Source organism: Prionailurus bengalensis, chromosome C1 (genome assembly GCF_016509475.1).
Source record: "Prionailurus bengalensis isolate Pbe53 chromosome C1, Fcat_Pben_1.1_paternal_pri, whole genome shotgun sequence".
NCBI classification, from domain to species: Eukaryota; Metazoa; Chordata; class Mammalia; order Carnivora; family Felidae; genus Prionailurus; species Prionailurus bengalensis.
In genome coordinates, this window is record NC_057345.1 from 17,112,448 (window position 1) to 17,133,576 (window position 21,129).

Sequence of the window (21,129 nt, forward strand, 5' to 3'; positions counted from 1 at the left end):
AGAGAGTTAACGATGAGACAGTAATTGACAAAACTGAGGTACTAGACAAAGTACGTACTAGGAAATGGGATGGGGAAGAAAAGTGATCCATGTGCATCCTGAAAGTCACCAAACACAATTAAAACAGAGGAGAGCAGATGGCAGGAACTTTGAAAAATCAGAAGCCATGCAAAAATGGCAAAACAATGATTTAGAAGTGACAGTGAAGGACTAGAAATACATTAATTGTTCCCACTGTCCAAGGAGTGGCAAAGTATTCGACCAACAAAACTACAAATAATAGCATTCGTCAGAGGGAAAAAAGCTTGTTTTCAGTTATGGGTTAGGAGATGGAGGAAATGTTGAGAGAAAAAATTAAGAACCTAGGACTTTGCTCACATTTGTGCACAGGTTCTACTAGCCCCAATACAAGCAGCTGGTAAAGGAACATCAGGAATGAGGTGGAGAGAGGGGGGGGCTGAGCTCTCTTTATAATACTGAAGAGAGAGAACTTTGAAGAAATTACACCAGCACACATGAAGAAAAACTAAAAACTTTTATGGGTGTGGATGATAAGGAGAATGAAGAGAGGAACATCCCCCAAAATAGTGCTATGTATCAATGACAGCTAGTGTCCAGCACTAACTACATTTTCAAGGGGAATGACCTTCAATCCCACTTTCCCAGAAGCTGGACCCTGAAACTTCCTTAGATTTCATTTGCCAGGCCAGCAATTTGCAGAACTGTCAATAATTGTTTTATTTTCTGAATTGGACATTTTTATAAAGGGTTTATTGAAAGCTGTACAAAAAGCTTTGAGAGACATTATCCAAAAGATAAGTGAATGTCCTTGAGTAGAACTATGGCTAGATCATATTTGGTCTTTTACACCATCCCCACTCCCACCCCTGCACATGCAGACAGGGTGGAAAAGGCCAGATAACACCAGTTAATATTTGGGTAGCACTTCACTGATTTGAATTACTGTCTAATCTGGGTAATCTATCTTACCCTCCTCTCCTTATTCCTATTCTTATGACCCCTAATCCAAGAACAGAGAAGAAGAAAGAACATAGATTCTGTGTCACAGAGATCTTGAATCCTAACTCTACTTCTCCCCCAGGGACATTTCTCAAACCCTCTCTGAGCTTCAGTTTCCTCATCTATAAAGTAGGAGTAACAATACCTATTTCATGCAGTAGTTTTAAACATTAAATAGTAGACATCAGATCCTGATATATAGATGTTAATGAAATGATAATATTAATCTGTTAATATATAGAGGACAAATTCTGCTAAATGAAAACATTCTAAAGTAACAAAAATTCCAAAAATCCCTCTGCACCTGATAATCTAACTAACAATGATATTTATTAGGGTACAATATCCATAACTAAGAACTTATACAATGTTTAGTGGTTTGAAATATACTACATATATTTCCTCTAAATGAGTGTTTCCAAAATAAAGGAAACCTTTTAACTTCCAGTTCAATCCCAAGGGAATTTTAGAGAATCTCAATATATCTCAAATAAATGATGTCAAAAAAGCATGTGGATATAGGGTAACACAGCAGAGAATCTGAGGCAAAAAGGCTAACCCCTTAGGTCCTCCCCAACTTTAGTTAACTAATATCACAAATGCCACAAATGCTACCAATAATCTCATAACCTTAGAGCTTACTTTCTTTCTCCATAACATCATTAACTTCTAACTCTCCCTTCTTCAAAACTTCTAATATACTTTTTTTTAAACTCCTAAATTCAGGTCTTGATAGATAGAAAACCACACCTGAATTTCTACAAAAATCCTTAACTGGCTTCCTTTCCAATAATTTATATAACACCTCCTGATTAATCAGTCTACAATTCCTAATTTATCAGTGCCTTACCTTCAGTGGTTCCTAAGTGGTAGCAAGAGCAAGTCCAAATTCCTCAGTATAATGTTCAAGACTGTTCATAATCTGAGCATGACCACACTAATCTTATCTCCTCCTAGTCCATAATCTAAACTCTATTCTTGGAGCAGGCAAGTCTTCTTTTTTTTCCATAGTCCACAGAAAGTGGTTTACTGTTTTTAGAGTCAAAGAAGATGTTTTCAGAATTTTCAGTAGTGAATAAAAACTGCTGGAACTTGAAAACTTTTCTGAAACATTGTTTTTTCAGCTGAAGTAAACACTTCAACAGAAAACTTCCAATTTGCAACTGTGTGGATCCCGAGGTGTCCAACTAGATACAGCTAACCGCTTAGCAACTAGATAAAGCTAACCCCTTAGAAGCGGGGCTTGCGCCTGCGGCCAGTGTACTGAGTGTAAGGTCTGACCTCCTTGCCCTGACGCATGAAGAGCTCCTTCTTCCCCAGCACTCACTCACAGCTCTTCCTCACCACCCCACGCCTCACAATCCCATACGGGACCCCACAGAGGAGACACGGTTCTGAGTAGATGGATGGATGGAACAGCCTGGCTGGCATCCAAGCTAATCCAGGCAGAGAAAAATGGTGATCCTCCCTGAGTTAAGTGGCCTGGGAGGCCTCTTTTACAACAGAAGTCCCCACTCTTGGATACCCTCTCCTCCCCTGGTGATATTCCCTGGCACCAAAGCAGTTGTTTAGTAGGAGAGCAGGTGAGAAGGCCTACCTCCTCACAGGCATCTTTGTGGTAGATGACTATTTAGGTATGTTTACTTGTTAGGTGCTGCCTATGGGGCAGGCAGGGGGCCAAGCTACTTTGGGAGCAACATAGGCCAGGATCAGCTCATGAGAGACTAACACTATCCAAGGAGAGCCCGAGGCCCCACCCCCACTGCCATTTCAGATCCTAGTCTGGCTGTGGGGTTGGCATGCCTGCTATATAGACCAAGTGGGGGCTCCCAGCAACTACAGATGTCTGAAGGAGGAAAACAAGGTTGCCAGGTCAAGGCTGCCCCAACAGTGATCCTCAAGGGTGGAGTAGACAAGTATTCTTGGGTCCAGTCAATAATATAAGTTTATCCCAACCTCAGTATCTTTGTTCTTGTGTTGCCCTGGCCTGGAAAACCATCCCCCTCCTTTCTGTCTATTCATATCCTATCATTGTAAAACTCTAGTCTGACTCCATGAAGACCTCACAGACCACTTCAGCCCAGACTAATCTCACTGAACTATTACCTGTCATTTTGACATAAGTCCGTAGCATAACAACAGACCTCCTAGAGCATTTACCACTGTGCCATAGATTGTGACATTTTCACCAAAGAATACTAAATTTCCCATACGGCTATATTACTCAATATAAAAACTTTCATCTGAGACTATGCCCTTTCACTTAACCGTTTTAAAATGTTCCATCTTTTATGAAACAATGGTAATTAGACAAAAAGTTAGTTTTTCAATTTTGTGTCCTTACTTAGAAAACAAAAAGTTCTTTTGAAATATGACTGGTTTATGAAATCCAGGCTCTGGAATCAACAGTCAGTATCACCCATTTTGGCATTTACATATGATCCAATATTGTCATGGAACTGTTTTGTTGGTTTTTTTTTTACTTTTTTTTTTTTTTAATGTCTATTTATTTTTGAGAGACAGCATGAGCAGGGGAAGGGCAGAGAAAGAAGACACAGAATCCGAAGCAGGCTCCAGGCTCTGAGGTGTCAGCACAAAGCTTGACGCAGGGCTCAATCTCACGAACTGCAAGATCAGGACCTGAGCCAAAGTCGGATGCTTAACCGACTGAGCCACCCAGGCGCCCCTGCCATAGAACTGTTTCAAAAACCAGGTACTGTCTCCCCAATTAGAATTTTAAATTCCTTAGAAACAAAGGCTATATATACAGCACTTTTTTGGTCTTTTTGTTTTGTCCACATTAATTAGCCCTGAGTTGAATATAAAACAGGTACTATAAATTGAATAGACTAAATTATTGGCTTTTAAATTTGATGTGAAACTGACCAAAAATGTAAATGAAGCCAGTGTTCCTTGTCTCCTCTCTACCTCTCTTCCATAAAGATTCTCTGCACTCTTCTGGATTATACCCACTTAATGAACAGCCACCTACCTCCCCTATTTCTGCTCTAATCCCGCTCTTCTTGGCTTTTATGATCTGAAATTTTATCCCTCCTACCTTATTATTTCTCCCTGCTCCATTAACTGCCTCACCACCAACCCAACTATTTTTTCATCAGACTTCTTTACAATTCTGATAGTCTCTTTCAAATCACTTCTGGATCAAGTTTTATAAATTTTTTTTTCAACGTTTATTTATTTTTGGGACAGAGAGAGACAGAGCATGAACGGGGGAGGGGCAGAGAGAGAGGGAGACACAGAATCTGAAACAGGCTCCAGGCTCTGAGCCATCAGCCCAGAGCCTGACGCGGGGCTCGAACTCACGGACCGCGAGATCGTGACCTGGCTGAAGTCGGACGCCCAACCGACTGCACCACCCAGGCGCCCCTGGATCAAGTTTTAAAACAAGCCTAACATAATCATCAGTCCTCAAATTCCTACAAAAAAAAAAATTTAGTCGGAAAGTATATCATTTTATAAAATTATATTAAGAATATCTCCTATCATACTCCAGTACAGCTGTGGCAGAAAGCATAAAAACTGCTATTCTGATATAAACCTACCAGCAACCATTTCTTTGTCACACAAACAACCTAAACTACCTTTGTACTATCTTCAATACTCATTCAGTTTCTGTGTATCTGGAGCAGTCTTCCATTTTAAAGATATTTAATACATCTTTAAGTTTATCAAGATCTAAAAATGATATTATTCCTATGCTAGGGAACATAAGCCAATGTTGACCTCATTTACTCAGGGAATAGTGATCTTAAATGCACACAGTTCATAAAATCGTCATGTGCTCATTGTAATATTCAACAGCAAACTCAGGAGTCAAATCCTAGCTTGGCATTCACCAGTTGTGTTGACTTTAGGCAAACTGATCTCTTAGCTTAAGGATTTTTCATCTATTAAACGGGGATAATAATAGTACCTACCCCAAGGGATTGTTGAGAGTAAGATTAAATAAAGATATAAAAAGCACTTAAATACAGTGGCTGGCACATAGTCCATAAATGTTAGGTTTTATTATTATTCCTCAATGACTAAGAATCCTTAGAAAATTTTCAATTATAATTCTGCTTATTCACTGATACTAGACACAAATCACTAAGATGGCCTAAATAAGATAAATACCCACAGGTAATTGGGAAGACAGCACATTTGTGATAAAGCTATTCCAAGGTTTAAAGAGCCAAAAATTAACTACATTTATCTTGCTCAGCATTTAACTTACCCAGTAAACTTGAAACTAGATAAAACCAGAGATGTCTTTATTTTTAGAAACAGGAAACGTTATCAGAGCAAGGTAAATTATACCATTTTTCTATCTGAACTCTTTCAGTCTTACGGAAAGTCTACACACATAATGCCTGGGTAAGTGGGTCAAGAAAATATATTTCACCTTTTAATCATAATGAAGTTCAAATCTGTTCCTATATATATTTGCCTCTCAGCAGACTGTTTTCTTTTTTAAATACTTACTTTTTAGACAGAAAAAGAGAGACCAATTTTTTTTTAAGTTTATTTATTTTTGAGAGAGAGAGAGAACAGGGGAGGGGCAGAGAGAGAGAGAGAGAGAGAGAGAGAGAGGGAAACAGAATCCCAACCAGGCTCCACACTGTCAGCACAAAGCCCAACACGGGGCTCGATCTCAGGAACCATGAGATCATGACCTGAGCAGAGATCAAGAGTAGGCATTTAACTGACTGAGACACCCAGGTGCCCCAAAAGAAACTAATTTTTAAAGGCTATATGTAAAATATTGATATTAATACAAGATAATGCTTTCATTATAGAGAATTTCAATTCAATCAAGAATCCATTAAGCAAGTTATATTCAAACAATGATTTCTATTTATACAGGTTCAAAATCAGTGCTGTTATTTAAGTCATCTTGGGAAGCAAGACTCATCTTACAAGGCCGCCAAGGCTCAAAACCTTCTTATAATTCTATTAGCAGATGCTCAAAGACAAGCCTTCCTTACACACGAAAATCCTAGTGTCCACCTCTCAGAATTACATCTCATGTATTACCAAAAACCATAACTGATTACTCACTTCATTCACCAGACTTGCTTATCTTCAAAAGTTAAATCCTTGTCAGGATTGAGTGTGCAATATGCTCTAAAGGCAAATCCAAAAGAAGTACACCAAACATTTCAGTTTGGAAGTCTCATTAAAATAAATATATAATTGCTTCTTTTTGGAAACTTCTGATATTGGTTTTCAAAAAGCAGTCATATTACCTTATAGATACCCCTCAGAGACAACCATAAAACTACAGCTAACAAAACTGAAAATCTGAAAAGCAGTTCTATGTAAAAATCAGCAAAGTTGATACTGTGGATAATAACTAAGGTTGTTTAATTTGAACAATTAAACTATCATGCTTCCATAACACTGGCTCCCAGAGTGCCTCTGAAGCAACAGTATTTAATACAGTTATTTACATCCATTCTTCTTGAAAATTTACATTTGGTTCAGGATAGTTTGGGTAAATTGGAATTCTCCAAATGAAGGAACTTCAAAGTTGTCTTTTGTTCTTTTGTTGGTTTTTGTTTTGAGATGGATTTGGAGAAAGAGAGGAAATTATCCTAGCTTAGCTTACCTAGCCTAACACATCCTGCTCTAAGTACTTTGACTGTAACCTATTTACCACATACTTCAAAATTTGATTAATATCCTTCTCCTAGGGGCACCTGGGTGGCTCAGTCGATTAAGCGTCTGACTCTTAATTTCGGTTCAGGTTACGATCTCACAGTGAGATCAAGCCGCTCATCCTCAGGCTCTGTACTGGCAGTGTGGAGCCTGCCTGGGATTCTCCCTCTCCCTCTCCCCTGTGTGTGAGCGTGAGTGTGTGTGTGTGTGTGTGTGTGTGTGCACGCCCTAATATATATGTATTTCCTTCTTCTAAAATGGCACCTAGCTGGCTCAGTTGGTGGAACATGCGATTCTTGATCTCCAGGTTATGAGTTCAAGCCCTACACTGGGTATAGAGATAATTTAAAAATAAAATCTTAAAAAAAAAAAATACATATATAGAGGCACCTGGGTGGTCAGTCAGTCTTGATCTCAGCTCAGGTCTTGATGTCACGGTGGTGAGTTGAAGCCCTGCACTGAGCTCTGTACTGGCCTTGAAGCCTATTTTATAAAGTTATATAGATATATATATCCTTCTAAAGAAAAAAATCTGACATAGAAGTAACTTATGCCTAGATTTTAGCAACTGTCATTCAAAATTTTTTAAAAATGCCAAATCTGACCATGGACGATTTTGTGACACTGGACAAAATACAAAGCTTCTCTGTGCCCCAATTCCTCATCTGTGAAATGGGACTAAAACAATAAACAATACACCTATTTCATGGGTATGGTGAGGATTAAATAAGATTATGTGCCTGACACATGGCGGGCACTCAATAAATATTTATTAAATGAACGAGTAAATGAAATAATGTACATAAAATGCTTAAGATAGTACCTGACAGGGGTGCCTGGGTGGCTCAGTCGGTTAAGCGGCCGACTTCGGCTCAGGTCATGATCTCTCAGTCAGTGAGTTCAAGCCCCGCGTCGAGCTCTGTGCTGACAGCTCAGAGCCTAGAGCCTATTTCAGATTCTGTGTCTCCCTCTCTCTGACCCTCCCCCGTTCATGCTCTGTCTCTCTCTGTCTCAAAAATAAATAAACCTTAAAAAAAAAAATTTAAAAAAAGATAGTACCTGACAAATATCATAAATAATGTTATAAAATCATTTGTGATCTGTACTTAGAAAAAGCAAAAGTAAATGGCTAACAATATAAGTATCACTATCCAAAAATTCCATAACCAGATTTTTAAATAATTCTTATTTTATAATTTTTAAAAATTATTTTTAAATAATTTTCAAAAGAAAAATAAATAATTTTCAACAACTACAATGGTTTGAAATATTCTCATATATTATCTCACCACTAGTCTCAATTTCCAGTTGTAGGGTCTATCTTTAAGTGATGAAGAACTGACTAAAACATCCAGAAATTGTCTCTCCCTTGTACCAATTATAACCACATAGCCAATATTTGGGCCAACGGTGAGTCATTCAAGGAAAATAGATTAATAAAGGAAATTAAACTAGTCACTGATGGGTGCCTGGGTGGTTCAGTCATTTGACCTTCTGATTCTTGATTTTGGCTCAGGTCAAGATCCCAGGGTCAAGGGATGGAGCCCTGCCATGGGCTCTGCCCTGGGTGTGGAGCCTGCTTGAGATTCTCTCTCACTCTGCCCCTCTTTCCCATATGCTAGCTCTCTCTCTCAAATGAATAAACAAACTAGTCACTGAGAAAGCTACTTAGCTTCATCAGAAATTAGTAAAGTTAAGGGTCACCTGGGTGGCTCAGTAGGTTAAGTGTCCCACTCCTGATATTGGCACAGGTTGTGATATGGAGCCTCGTGTCAGTGTGGAGCCTACTTAGGATTCTCTCCCTCCCTTCCTCAAAGTAAATAAATAAACATTAAAAAAATTAGTAAAGTTAAAATTAAGCTTTTAAAAATTCTTGAGTTTTTTTTTAACGTTTATTTACTTTTAAGAGACAGAGACAGAGCATGAGCAGGAGAGGGGCAGAGAGAGAGGGAGACACAGAATCCGAAGCAGGCTCCAGGCTCTGAGCTGTCAGCACAGAGCCTGAAGCGGGGCTCGAACTCACAAACAGCAAGATCATGACCTGAGCCAAGGTCAGATGCTTAACAGACTGAGCCATCCAGGCGCCCCAAAAATTCTTGAGTGTTTTCTTGTCTGCCCAGTATATAAAGAGGTTATCTGACTTTAGACTAAATCACATTAATTTTAAAAATAATGAAAAAAGGAAATTTTTCTTCTTTTCTTTGGGTAAACAAAAATGTAAAACTGAAACGACTAATAGTTACTGTGTACCAGGCATTATGACCTAAATGCTTCTGTACATTAAATTACTTAATCCTCACAACCACTCTCCCCATTATAAAGATGGAAAAAATGAGGCTTTCTGAGGCTGTGGAACTGGAACCATGTAGTTTTAAATAATCTCAAAAGGTAAAGCACTATCTAATCAAAATGGTCAAGGAATGAAACTAAGACACAAATAGATAACCAATTGTCAAAGAATCAGAATACAACAAACCACACTTAATAAAAGTTTACTTGACTAAAAGTGAAGGATTCAGAAACACTCTAAGATCTCGTGATGCCTAGAAGCCAATGTTACAACCAATTCTGCTGTGAATTTCTAAGAGATTGGGTTGTGTACACACTACCTTTGTAATCCACTCTGAAAGTCACTTCTTACAATGAATTCCCATAGTTTATCACTTGTCTCCTCACATTTCAAAAGAAAACTTTTAGTTAATGAAGTCCAGTGGTGCTCTAAAGTATGGATAAATGTAAATGCATTTTAATTATACTTCTTATTTTGACCTAGTTGGAGTAAAAAGGGTAAAAAGCAAATAGACCGGTTTTATAAAACATTTATAAAGTAAGTTAGAGACAAAAATAACAGTAAGAAGACTGAACAAAATTACTCCAACATCTCTCAAAATTTAAGTACCTCTGCTCCAATGTTTCCATAAAAACAACTACTAAATTACCCCACAATCTTCTGATATAATTCCACCAGAAAAGTCAAAATGGGGCACCTGGCTGGTTCAGTCTGTAGAGCATGCAACTCTTGATCCCTGGATCATGATGAGTTCAAGCCCCATGCTGGGTGCAGAGTTTACTTAAAAAAAAAAAAAAAAGTCAAGGGGCACCTGGGTGGTTCAGTCAGTTAAGCGTCAGACTCTTGGTTTTGGCTCAGGTCATGATCTCACAGTTCGTGGGTTGGAGCCCCTCGTTGGGCTCCATGCTGGCAGTACAGAGCCTGCTTGGGATTCTCTCCCTTCCTTATTTGCAAGAGCGCAGGCTCTAGCTCTCTAAGTGAATAAATAAACTTAAAAAAAAAAAAGTCAAAATAATCATTAAAATACATATTAGGCACCTCTTTAAAATATTTTACATTTGGGGTGCCTGGGTGGCTCAGTTGGTCAGCATTTGACTTCAGCTCAGGTCATGATCTCACAGTCCCTGGGTTCGAGCCCCGCATCAGGCTCTATGCTGACAGCTCAGAGCCTGGAGCCTGCTTCAGATTCTGCATCTCCTTCTCTCTCTGACCCTCCTCCACTCACACTGTCTCTCTCTCTCTCAAAAAAGTAAATAAACATTAAAAAAAATTTTTTTAATTTACATTTATCACCCAATTGTACCACATGTATATTAAGTTAAATCATCCCAGTTACTAATTTAAATTTGCATTTAAATTGGTTTAAAGTAAGTATATACAATATTAGTACATATATTCTTCTGCCTTTAATAAAAAAGGAAGAAGGACTACTGAGACAGCTTAGTGGCCCAAGTCAGAGAAGGTAGTTTTAAACAGAGTTAATTGGATTGGAATTTTCATTGTTGACATCAAAATAAAATGTTATTCAACAAAATAGTTCAAGTGAGGTACTACCTCATATCTCATTTCAGTTAATAACTCCAATCTGAGAGCATTACACAAGCACTGATTAAGCATCTTTCCAAGAAGGAACGGTGCATAGTTACTTCTTTGCTAGTCACAGATTCCAAAGGAGTATGTGCTTTGTGGCAACAGGACTGGACTCCTGTACTTTCACACCCTAATAATTGTTATAACTCCTGAAGCAGTTGGGGCACTCCCTACCTCTGGATTAGAGAAAACACTAAGCTAAATTCTAATAAAAGGAGTCCATGTAAATAAGCCTGAAAAATTAAAATTGCTACCTGTACATAAGCATCATTACGATCAATCATCAAAAAGTCTACTGAGGGCGTACTATGTGCAAAGCTCAGTGAAAGGAACTGAGGGGAGTACTGGCTAAAACAACTTAGCTTCTGATGAAGAAGCTCTGATCCAATTAGGTAAAGATACAGACTAGTGAAATTAACTAAGAACATAAAAGGTATTGGCATTACAAGCAGCAAGATTTTTTTTTTGGGGGGGGGAAGCTTTTGACCCACCAGGGTAGATAAGATACATGCCAGTGTAACTTCCCAAGAACACGAGGGTTATCAGCAACAAATGTCAAAATGTTGAGAAGATTTACTTTTGCAAAGTAAATTTATGAAGTCAGCATAGACTTCATAGAGGGGAATTGAGCTGAGCCTTGAAGGATGGAAAAGTTTAAATAGTTAAACAGCATAAGAACAGAAAAGGACAAATGATAATGGGAACAAAGGTGCTGAATGGGAATGTGATCATTAAATATTTATTAAATACCTACTACATGTCAGTCACTGTTTCAGGTACTAGGTATACACTAATGAACAAAACAGATGAGTTCCCTGCTCTTGTGAAGTCTCGTGAGGAAGGCGGATAATAATTATGCAAGCAGATATATATCATTATAAATTATGATAGGTGCTGTGAAGGGAGGCAACAGATGCTAGTAACAGGGAATAACGGAAAAGGACTAGCAAAATAAGATGATGAGGGAAAGTATTTCTGATACATCTGCTGAGGCTTGAGGAAGGCAGCCAGACAAAGAACAGGGAAAAGAGTGTTCAAGGAAGAGAGAGCCATATGTACAAAGGCCCTGTGGTAGCAAAGAGCTTATCAAGGATAAATAAGAAGCTGATATGATTGAAGACTGGCAGAAGGTGAAGCTGGAATAGTAGGCAGGGGCCAGATTATACAAGACATCATATGGCAAGATAAAGAGTTTGAATCTGATTTTTATCCCAAGCCCTAAAAAACTTTTAAAAGTTTTTGCTACTCACAAACATATTGTTGAATAAAAGGAACCAGACTCAAAACAGTATGCACTGTATGATTCCAGTTTACAAAAGTACAAAACAGGCAAAACTAATATACACTGTTAGAAGTCACCCAGGGAGGTGAAAGGGAGGCAGGAACTGGAAAGGAACTCAGCAGGGACTTCTGGGTACCAGTTCTTGACTTAGGTGCCAGTTACATAGATATATTCAGTTTGTGGGGGAAAAAAAAAAAATGATCAAATTGTACATGTGTATTTTTCTAAACATATATGTTATATATCTTATATATAACTTAAATAACAAGATATGATTTTTAAAATTTTTAATGCAAGTTTTTTAATAATGTTTTAAAAATATTACTCTGTTCAGATAAAACGGGAATAGAGGAGCACACCCAAATATGTTATGATTGACAGATTAACCTGATGGAAACTCTTAGATTCATATAAAATAGGGAAAGGGGTAAGTCAAATAGCCAGCAAATACAAAGTACCATGTTCATAAAGAATAAACACAGGACTCGGGAAGGGAGTTAAGCAATAAAAAATGAGCTATAAATAGGGGCGCCTGGGTGGCTCAGTCGGTTGAGCGACCGACTTCAGCTCAGGTCACGATCTTGCAATCTGTGAGTTTGAGCCCCGTGTCGGGCTCTGTGCTGACAGCTCAGAGCCTGGAGCCTGCTTCGGATTCTGTCTCCCTCTCTCTGACCCTCCCCCACTCATGCTCTGTCTCTCTGTCAAAAATAAATAAACATTTAAAAAAAAAATGAGCTGGGGCGCCTGGGTGGCTCAGTCAGTTGAGCGTCCGACTTTGGCTCAGGTCATGATCTCGCGGTCCACGAGTTCGAGCCCCACGTCGGGCTCTGTGCGGACAGCTCAGAGCCTGGCGCCTGTTTCAGATTCTGTGTCTCCCTCTCTCTCTGACCCTCCCCCGTTCATGCTCTGTCTCTCTCTGCCTCAAAAATAAATAAATATTTTTTTTAAAATGAGCTATAAATGCCTTAGAATGAAAGGAAGAATCTCTAGAAGAAAGGAACAGCTAAAGACAGCAATGCCTAAAAGATTAACAATGCTTGTTATCTTTTGGCTTATATTTTAATATGGTTATTTCCAAGCTCTTCCCTTGACCCCTCAACCCTAATACACAAGGAGTATAATGAAAATGATCCCAAACTTGAGCAACCATTCACATATGAGCTCAAATGAATGGCCTCCACCCCTTACTATCTCTGGCAGTAACTGCTCTGAGCTCAGCTTCCTCACGTAAGAAGAGGATAAAAACTACCAACAGAGTTATTACTTTCTCCCTATCACCACCCAAAATATTGAGCTGTAAACTGGTATTTTAATTATTATTTCCTAATGATATACTGAGAGCCCATGGTTGCTGAGTTTCCATTCTCAAGACTGACAAGTGGAAAAGAAGGATTATAGAACGGTCAACGTGTAGAAACAGAATGGATAAGGAGAAACCAGGGGTAAGATAAAATGGGGCTGCTTCTAGAAGCCTGGTAACAGAGGTTTTAAACTTTTTCTAAGACAGACTTGAGCTACAGCTCAAGACACACTGGGAGTGGTCCAGTAACCTGAGAAATTATGAGAAGGAAAAAATAATGTTAGGTCTTCCCAAAAAGACACAATTTCTACCTGATGTATTCCTTTTGCGGAATAGTAGCTAAAAGAAGTTAGACATAAACACTAAGGATATTCTGTCATAGGTGGAAGGGCAAGGCCTTCAATTATTTTATAGCATCCCCACCCTTAAGAATTACTTGAACTATAATGGGTAAAGCTCGTCTTAAGTAGAGCCAAAGATGTTAAGTTTTATATTTCAGGTGGTAGCATTTCAAAAAGAAAACAAAAATAAAAGTTCTACTCCTTAATCAATCTTTGGATAATTTTCCCCCCACGACATATATCCCATTGTCCTAAAATGAAACCTGATTCCTCATGAATTTCTTTCCCCTGATATAACCAGGGTTCCTATCTCTACCAGTCTTTCTCTTCTCATACACCTCACCAATAAATAACTATGATGTCCCTGTTTCCTACAAAGTTGGCACACTGACTCTCTAGTACTCACTCTGATCTCATCAGTTTGAATCAGAACACAGAAACTTCACAGCATTCCCAAGGATCACTCTGCTAACCAATATCTTAAAAACAACATACAGTTTAAACAATGATGGCAGTCACAGTGATTACACAATTGGATACATTTGTCAAAGCTCATCAAACTGTACACTTAAAACTGATGAGGGGCGCCTGGGTGGCGCAGTCGGTTAAGCGCCCGACTTCAGCCAGGTCACGATCTCGCGGTCCGCGAGTTCGAGCCCCGCGTCGGGCTCTGGGCTGATGGCTCAGAGCCTGGAGCCTGTTTCTGATTCTGTGTCTCCCTCTCTCTCTGCCCCTCCCCCGTTCATGCTCTGTCTCTCTCTGTCCCAAAAATGAATAAACGTTGAAAAAAAAAATTTTTTTTTTTAAAAAAAACTGATGAATTTCACTGTATGTAAGTTAGACCTTGACAAAGCTGATTTTTCTTTTTTATTTTAGAGAATGAGAGCACGAGCAGGGGAGAGGGACAAAGGAGAAAGAGAATCTTAAGCAGGATCCAGACTCAGAGCAGAGCCTGGAGTGGGGCTCGATCCCACAAACCTGGGATCATGACCTGAGCCTAAATCAAGAGTCAGACGCTCAACCAACTAAACCACCCAGGCGCCCCAATAAAGCTGATTCTTAAAAAATGAATGCATGTACATCTTCAGCAAATATTTACTGAGCATCTATTATGTGCATCAAAGTTTAGACCACATCTTTCAGCTTGACTATCTGGGTCCTACCTGTTAAGTAATATGCTTTACTCACAAGCTGACACTGTCCCAAAAAGTCATGTTACATGAAAGAAAAATGGTTCAGTTTCAGACCATGAATGTTACCCTAACAGTCACGCCTCTACAGTGGAAGGACCATTAGCTACCCATCATCTTCCATTACATAAACCATATCTAGGATCACACTGGCACTCTGTATTTCAATACAAATGCTTCCTTCGTTTAAAAAAAAAAAAAAAAAGATTAAGTACCTACTATATGGAGAACACACAACTAGCACAGCCTTATATGTTTGTCTTTCTACCAAAAACAAAAACATCTCAAAAGCATACTGACAACATTGCTGGAAGAAAAGAAGGGAACACTATTGGGGAACAGACTTAACGGACTTGGGTCTACAGTCCAAGGTGACCCAGTGGCTCAGTCAAAGGCCTAGAAACTAATGCACTATGCATGACAGAGAGAACCGTGGAACTCAGAAACAGACTTGGGTTTGCATTCCAGCTCTGCTTCTTACCAGCTGTATTTGTAAACTTAGGAAAGTCACTTTACCTTCTGACCCTCAGTTTGCCCATCTGTGAACCAGGGATGCCAACTAGCACCTCGCAGCATTGTTGCGAAGACTATATGAGAGATATGCCACCTAGCACAATTCCTGGGCACAGAGTAAGCAACTCAACAATATCATTAGTTCCCTTTCTTGCTCTTAAGTTACTTAAGAGTAAGAAAATACCTGTGAATCAAGGTAATCCACAATCCCCGTTAGTAATCACAGAACAGAGAACCAGCATTTGCTGCCTTGTTCGTACTCTAATCAACTCCTTCCCCGTCCCACTACTTCCAGTTTTTCAAACCTTAGTTACTATGTTTAGAAAAGTGATTTAATTTTAGAAACTTGGAAAATTCTTCTGAGTAAATCAAGCAAAACCTTAATCTGCCCCAAGGGGAATCCTGAGCAAAATAATTATTTCTGACAAAAGCATTTTCTATGGGAGTTATTTAATCTAGCCACACGAATGCCACCGAAGCTGCACACAAAGTGACAGAAAATAATCTGGAACATACTCCGAAGAGACATATCCTCCTAAACACCCAAACGTCTCCCTCCCTAATCTGAGCTAATAAAATTACTAGGCGATCTGAATTCCCCCAACTCGGACACCAGCCCAGCGCCTTGGGCCGGAACTGCAGCAGTCTGTAAAATGCCCTGAACAAACCCCACCTCTCAAAATATCCCCAAAAGGCAGGGAGGTCCAGAGAGTGTGTTCTCCTCAACCAACAGATAAGGCACCAGGAGCTCAGAAGCGCAATTCTTTCCCCAAGGTCATTCAAGTCAGTGAAGGTGTGACGGCGAATCTGCAAGCAGCCTCCGGTTTTCCGGAGATTGCACTGCAGGGTTTTTTGAGTTTGTGTGCTGTTGTTTTTTGTTTTTGTTTTTTTTTGGGGGGGGGGGGGCGGTTGCCTATTCTCTTCCCTTCTCCCACCCTCAAGTGTGAGCACTGGTCTCGGCATTTCCGAAACAAGCCACAACAAGCTCTGCAGTGTTAGGAAAGGGGCTGACGCGAAGAAACAGATGCTCCAAAGCAAGATGGTCTTTCTCGGCTCACAGAGCCTCCTCCAAGGTTATTAAGAGAAACCGCAGGCACCTCTGAGAGCTCCAACGCGGGCTCCGAATCCCCAGCCCGGCCGCTCCGGGACGCCGGGTTCCCCGCAGGCAGCCTCCGCAGCCAGAGGCCACGGGCCCCAGAAACCGCACTTCATTCCTGCGCTTCGGGAAGCCATGGCTCCTTCCCGGCCCGGGCAGGGGCGGGGGTGCGCAGGGAGGCGGGCCGCGCGCGCTGCGGAAAGTTCACCGCGGCGGCGGGCGGGGGGCGGCCCTGGCCCGGCTCGCCCGCGTCCCCCTGCAGATTCCACCATTAATTAGTCCTAAGGACTGTCTACTGGCAACTTAAACAAAGCGAATGCCTTGAATTCCTTCCCGGCCCAGCGGTCTGGCTGCGAGGCCAGCATCGGCCGGGACGCGGGGCCGGCGCGGCGGGCCGACAGCTGCGGCGGCGGCGGCGGCGGCGGCGGCGGGACCCCTCCCCAGCCCGCCCGCGCCCCCCGCAGCCCGGTCCCGCAGCCCGGCCCGAGCGCTCCCAAACCGCCCTCCTCCTCCTCCTCCTCCTCCTCCTCTTCGTTCTCCTCCTCCTCCTCCTCCTCGGGAGCTCCCGGGCTCTTCCTGTAAGATCACTTCCTTCCTCCCCGGGTGCCCGCGGGCCCCGCGCAGCCCCCTCCCCGGCGGTCCCGACCCCCCGCCCGGCCCGCCGCTCCCCGCCCCCACCGCGTCCCGCGCGCCCTCCCCCCCAAAAGCCCAAACTCGGCCCGAAACTCTCCTCCGCCGCCCGAAAATGTCCCCTCGGCTCTCTGCCCCAAACATTTCTCCTCAGATTCTCGCTCCCACCAGAAGTCTCTCAGAACCTTCCCTCCCCCTCCAAAAGGAAAATTTCCAACTCCAAAAAAATTCTCAAGGTCTCGCCCCAAAAGATGACCCCCTTCCGAGTCCTTTCTCCAAAATTCCGCTCAAACTGCCCCCCACCTCAACTCCACACCCCCACAGCCCTCCGCGGGGTGCGCCCGCCGATTCTGCCCAGTCGCCCCTGGGTGCCCCGACCCCTCGCCGGGGCAGGCCGCCCCCTCCGGCCGCCCTCCGCCGCCCCCACCCGCCCGCCTCAGCCTCCCGCGCCGCGCGCCCGCCGCCTCCCCGCACACCCTTCACCTCAGGGACTCCGGCCCGCGCTCCCGCCCGCCGAGGGGTCCGGCGCTCAGCTCCCGGCGTCCGGCGCCTCCTCCGGCTCCCCGGGACTGACAATGAGGGGCGGGGCCATGTGGTGGCGTCAGCACCTTGTGGGCGGGGGCCTGAGGTGGTGGGCGGGGATTCCGGCTAGTCCCGCCCCCTTCGTTCTTTTCCCCCTTCCCAGGACTTGGACTTTGCCAAGTTTTCATTGCGTGCCTAGCTAGGTGCCCAGGGCCTGTGCTAGATGCGATGGGAAATCGAAATGGAAGACAAGGCGTCCTGCTTTCAAGAGGGGCACTCCCCAGGGAGTTGTGAGGATTAAATGAGATAATCTATGTAAAGGTGGTTAACCCAGGGCCTGGTATGGAGTAATCACTCAACAAATACTATTTCTATTACTCAGCAAATGTGGAAAAGGCACTCAGCTTGGAGACATGGGTTCCAGTCCCCAGCTCTGCTATTAATTCATTGTGTGACCCTAGACAAGTCTTTGTCCATCTGTGTTCCTCACTTTTACCTTAAGATGGGAAGGAGTGATGACCAGATGATCTCAAAAGTCCCTCCAATAATTCTGTGACACATTTCCTGTGGAGCTACTATGTGCAAGGTACCTGGGGGCCCAGAGAAATAGGGAGGGGGACCTTTGAAGGGAGCCCAAAACCCACAGCCAACGTGGTACAGGACACAGACACAGGCACACTCTCCCCCACAGATGCCCTCCCACGTGCTGGCACAGGGCTGAATTCACAAGCCAGGACACAGATGCACTGAAGGCTGCTTCCTCTCTGACTGCAGCAGCATAGCTGGTCTCTTGAGACATCTCTTGTGTAAGCTCCTTATTGCCTACGGAATAAAGGCCAAAGCCCTGGCCTGGTCTGGTCTCTTTCTACCTTATACACACACACAGACATACACACACTGTAAAGTTTATCCAAACTTCCACTCGCACACCCACTGCTTTCCCACATCTGTCCCATTGCTCATGCTCTTCCCGTGCTGTCTCATCTCCACTTAGAGCTCCTCCTAGCTTCCCCCATCCAGAAGCCAACTCTGCCTGCCTGAATACCCGAATACCTGTGTATTGTGTTTAACTCTCATGTGGGCATGAACACATTTTAATTTGTATCCAATTGACCTCCTGTGTGTTCCTTAGCACTCCCTCACTTCCTTTAGGTCAGCAACCACACATGTTTGTTGGGGCCAGAAAACCCTGGGATTATATACCCACGTTCGGGCTCTCTCTGAGCCTCATTCTTCTCCTGTGTAAAATGGGGATATTAATATAGTCCTTGTTTGTTCTGAAATTACATAAAACACTGTGCGGAAAGCACCAGGCACAATGTTCCAGAAAGGATGTAGTTGTCATTCTTATTTTCATTATTATCATCAAAATTATTTCCAGCTCCAAACACCACAGAGCACCCCTAGTGATAATCATTTCATAGTGGTTAGACATCTGAGGTCCCGAGAGAGGAAGAGGCTCACTAAAAGTGGCCCTACAGAGCATTGCCATTGGAACAAGAGCCCACACTCCAGTTTCTAGACCCCAGGGGGAATCTGTGGAGTCACATCTGATGCCCCCAAGGATCAGTCAGCACCCCTCCAAGTAGGGGACAGCTTCAAGTTGAGTTCTCTCTGCAAGTTATTTGCGGCAGAGCTGACCCTTATGCCTTTCTGCTCTCGGTTCCCTTACAAAAAGATAGATCTGTGTTCAACTGCCCTTGGCATCTCTGCAGTCCTGGACAAGAGCTGCAGCAAGGCACTGGGCGTTTCCAGAGTGCTGGCCTGTGGGAAAAGGGAAAGGGCTTTGGGATTCTGATTAATTTCCTGAGCTGCAGACAGGCAAAAATGGCTGTCCTGAAATGCTGGGCTGGTTCTCAAGGGCCCCTAACAAATTGCAGCTTATTTTTAGAAGAGGAGATTCAAAAATGCCACTTCCACGAAAAGTAAGCATGGCCACAGGATTGCTGCAGGCAAAGAAAGGGCTTTTACTAAGTCCCTCCTATGTGGGGATGCTGATACCAAGCATTGCAAACCATTCGCAGAGAGAACCCAGGACATACAGGGGAGGTTCTGAAGACAGAACTTTCTCCCCAAGACCCATGAGTCTATCAATCACTTTAATTAGTTCATTCACAGCAAAAGTTTTGGCACGGAAAAGATCAGGATTCAAGTCTTAGCTCCACCACTTACCAGTTGTGTGACCTTGGACTTTCAAGTCCCTCAGCCTCTCATCTGAAAAATGGAAATAATAATAGTACCTATCTCATACAGTGGCTGTGAGAATTAAATGCAATAACATGTGCAAGAGCTTAGTTCTTAGGTGGTAGCACCTCATGCATGCCACTATATGGTGGCTACTGTTAATATTTCAACATGTCCTCCCAGAAAGGCCTATCCTGTGTTGCCCTCTGGGTCAGAAGTAGGGCTAATGGATAGTCCTGACCTCAAGAATCTCAGTCTGAAAAAGGAATGGGGTAGATTTTTGGTTCTAGGTACTTTCGACTAAGTATCTATGCTGCAAGCAATTTCGCTGCAAACATTTTCACTGCAAACATTTTCACCATATAACCCATTGGACTTAAGACAATTTTACCATAAAAGAGCAAAATAAATTGGTTGACAGTTTGATTTGATAGTTTGGTTTCATCAAACTGGTAGACAGTTTGGTTTCATTTCTCCATTGACTCGGTACTCCTCTATTTTTATATTATATAAATCCTAGCCATCATAACGGTCTGTGCTGTGGCACACAGTTTTGAACCCATATTTCCCAGAGAACTTTGGAGCATTAATCAATGGACATGTGACAATATTCCAAAACCAGACAACAGCATAGAAGACTTTCACAACGCAATAGAAAGCTCAGTTACAAATATGCATCCTATTATTTAGAGACTGACACCTCTCTTAATAAAGGAAGATATTTTAGTGAAAAAAGAAAAAGTCGCTCAGATAGGGCACCTGGCTGGCTCAGTAGATAGAGCACGTGACTCTTGATCTTGGCGATGTGAGTCTGAGCCCCACATTGCATGTAGTGACTACTTAAAAATAAATCTTGGGGCACCTAGGTGGCTCAGTCGGTTAAGTGTCCAACTTCGGCTCAGGTCATGATCTCACGGTCTGTGGTTTCGAGCCCCGCATTGGGCCCTGTGCTGATAGCTCAGAGCCTGGAGCCTGCTTCAGATTCTGTGTCTCCCTCTCTCTCTGCCCCTCCCCCACTCATATTTTCTCTCTCTCTCTCTCTCTCTCTCTCTCTCTCTCTCTCAAAAATAAACACTTAAAAAAATAATAAATAAATAAAATAAAATCTTTTTTTAAAAAGTCTGATGCCAAATAAGGAGAGGAATTAACAAACAAACAAATAAACAAACAAACAAAAAGTATGACACTACAAATGAAAAACTTTGAACACAAGTGCTTAGGTACAATCCACAAAATAAAAACAGTTTTTTGTGCAGTATTACAGTATTGCCATGAGTCCACATACATTTTAAATGTATTCAAATATATTGTATTTCGCAATAAAAGCTTTTCAATTTTGTTTTTCATTTTTCATTTAAAAAATTTTTTTAAATGTTTATTCTTGAGAGAGAGAGAGAGAAAGAGAGAGATAGAGCATGAGCAGGGGAGGGGCAGAGCGAGAGAGAGGGACGCAGAATCCAAAGCAGGCTCCAGGCTCTGAGCGGTCAGCATAGAGCCCGATGCAGGACTC

General features: G+C 42.2%; 1 protein-coding gene across 4 annotated transcripts in view; it reads right to left on the reverse strand.

Annotated features, from left to right (window-relative positions):
- Positions 1 to 21,129, reverse strand: part of LUZP1 (leucine zipper protein 1) — a 103,362-nt gene that overhangs the window by 78,410 nt on the left and 3,823 nt on the right. For 2 of the 4 annotated variants that reach the window (XM_043574061.1, XM_043574060.1), the window contains exon 1: positions 17,397 to 17,515. The exons of 1 other annotated variant lie outside the window; for it this stretch is intronic. The gene's annotated coding sequence lies outside the window, so the exon portion shown is untranslated. Of the gene's footprint in view, positions 1 to 17,396; positions 17,516 to 21,129 lie in introns of those variants that run through there. One more of the 4 variants, XM_043574063.1, reaches the window with a different exon arrangement.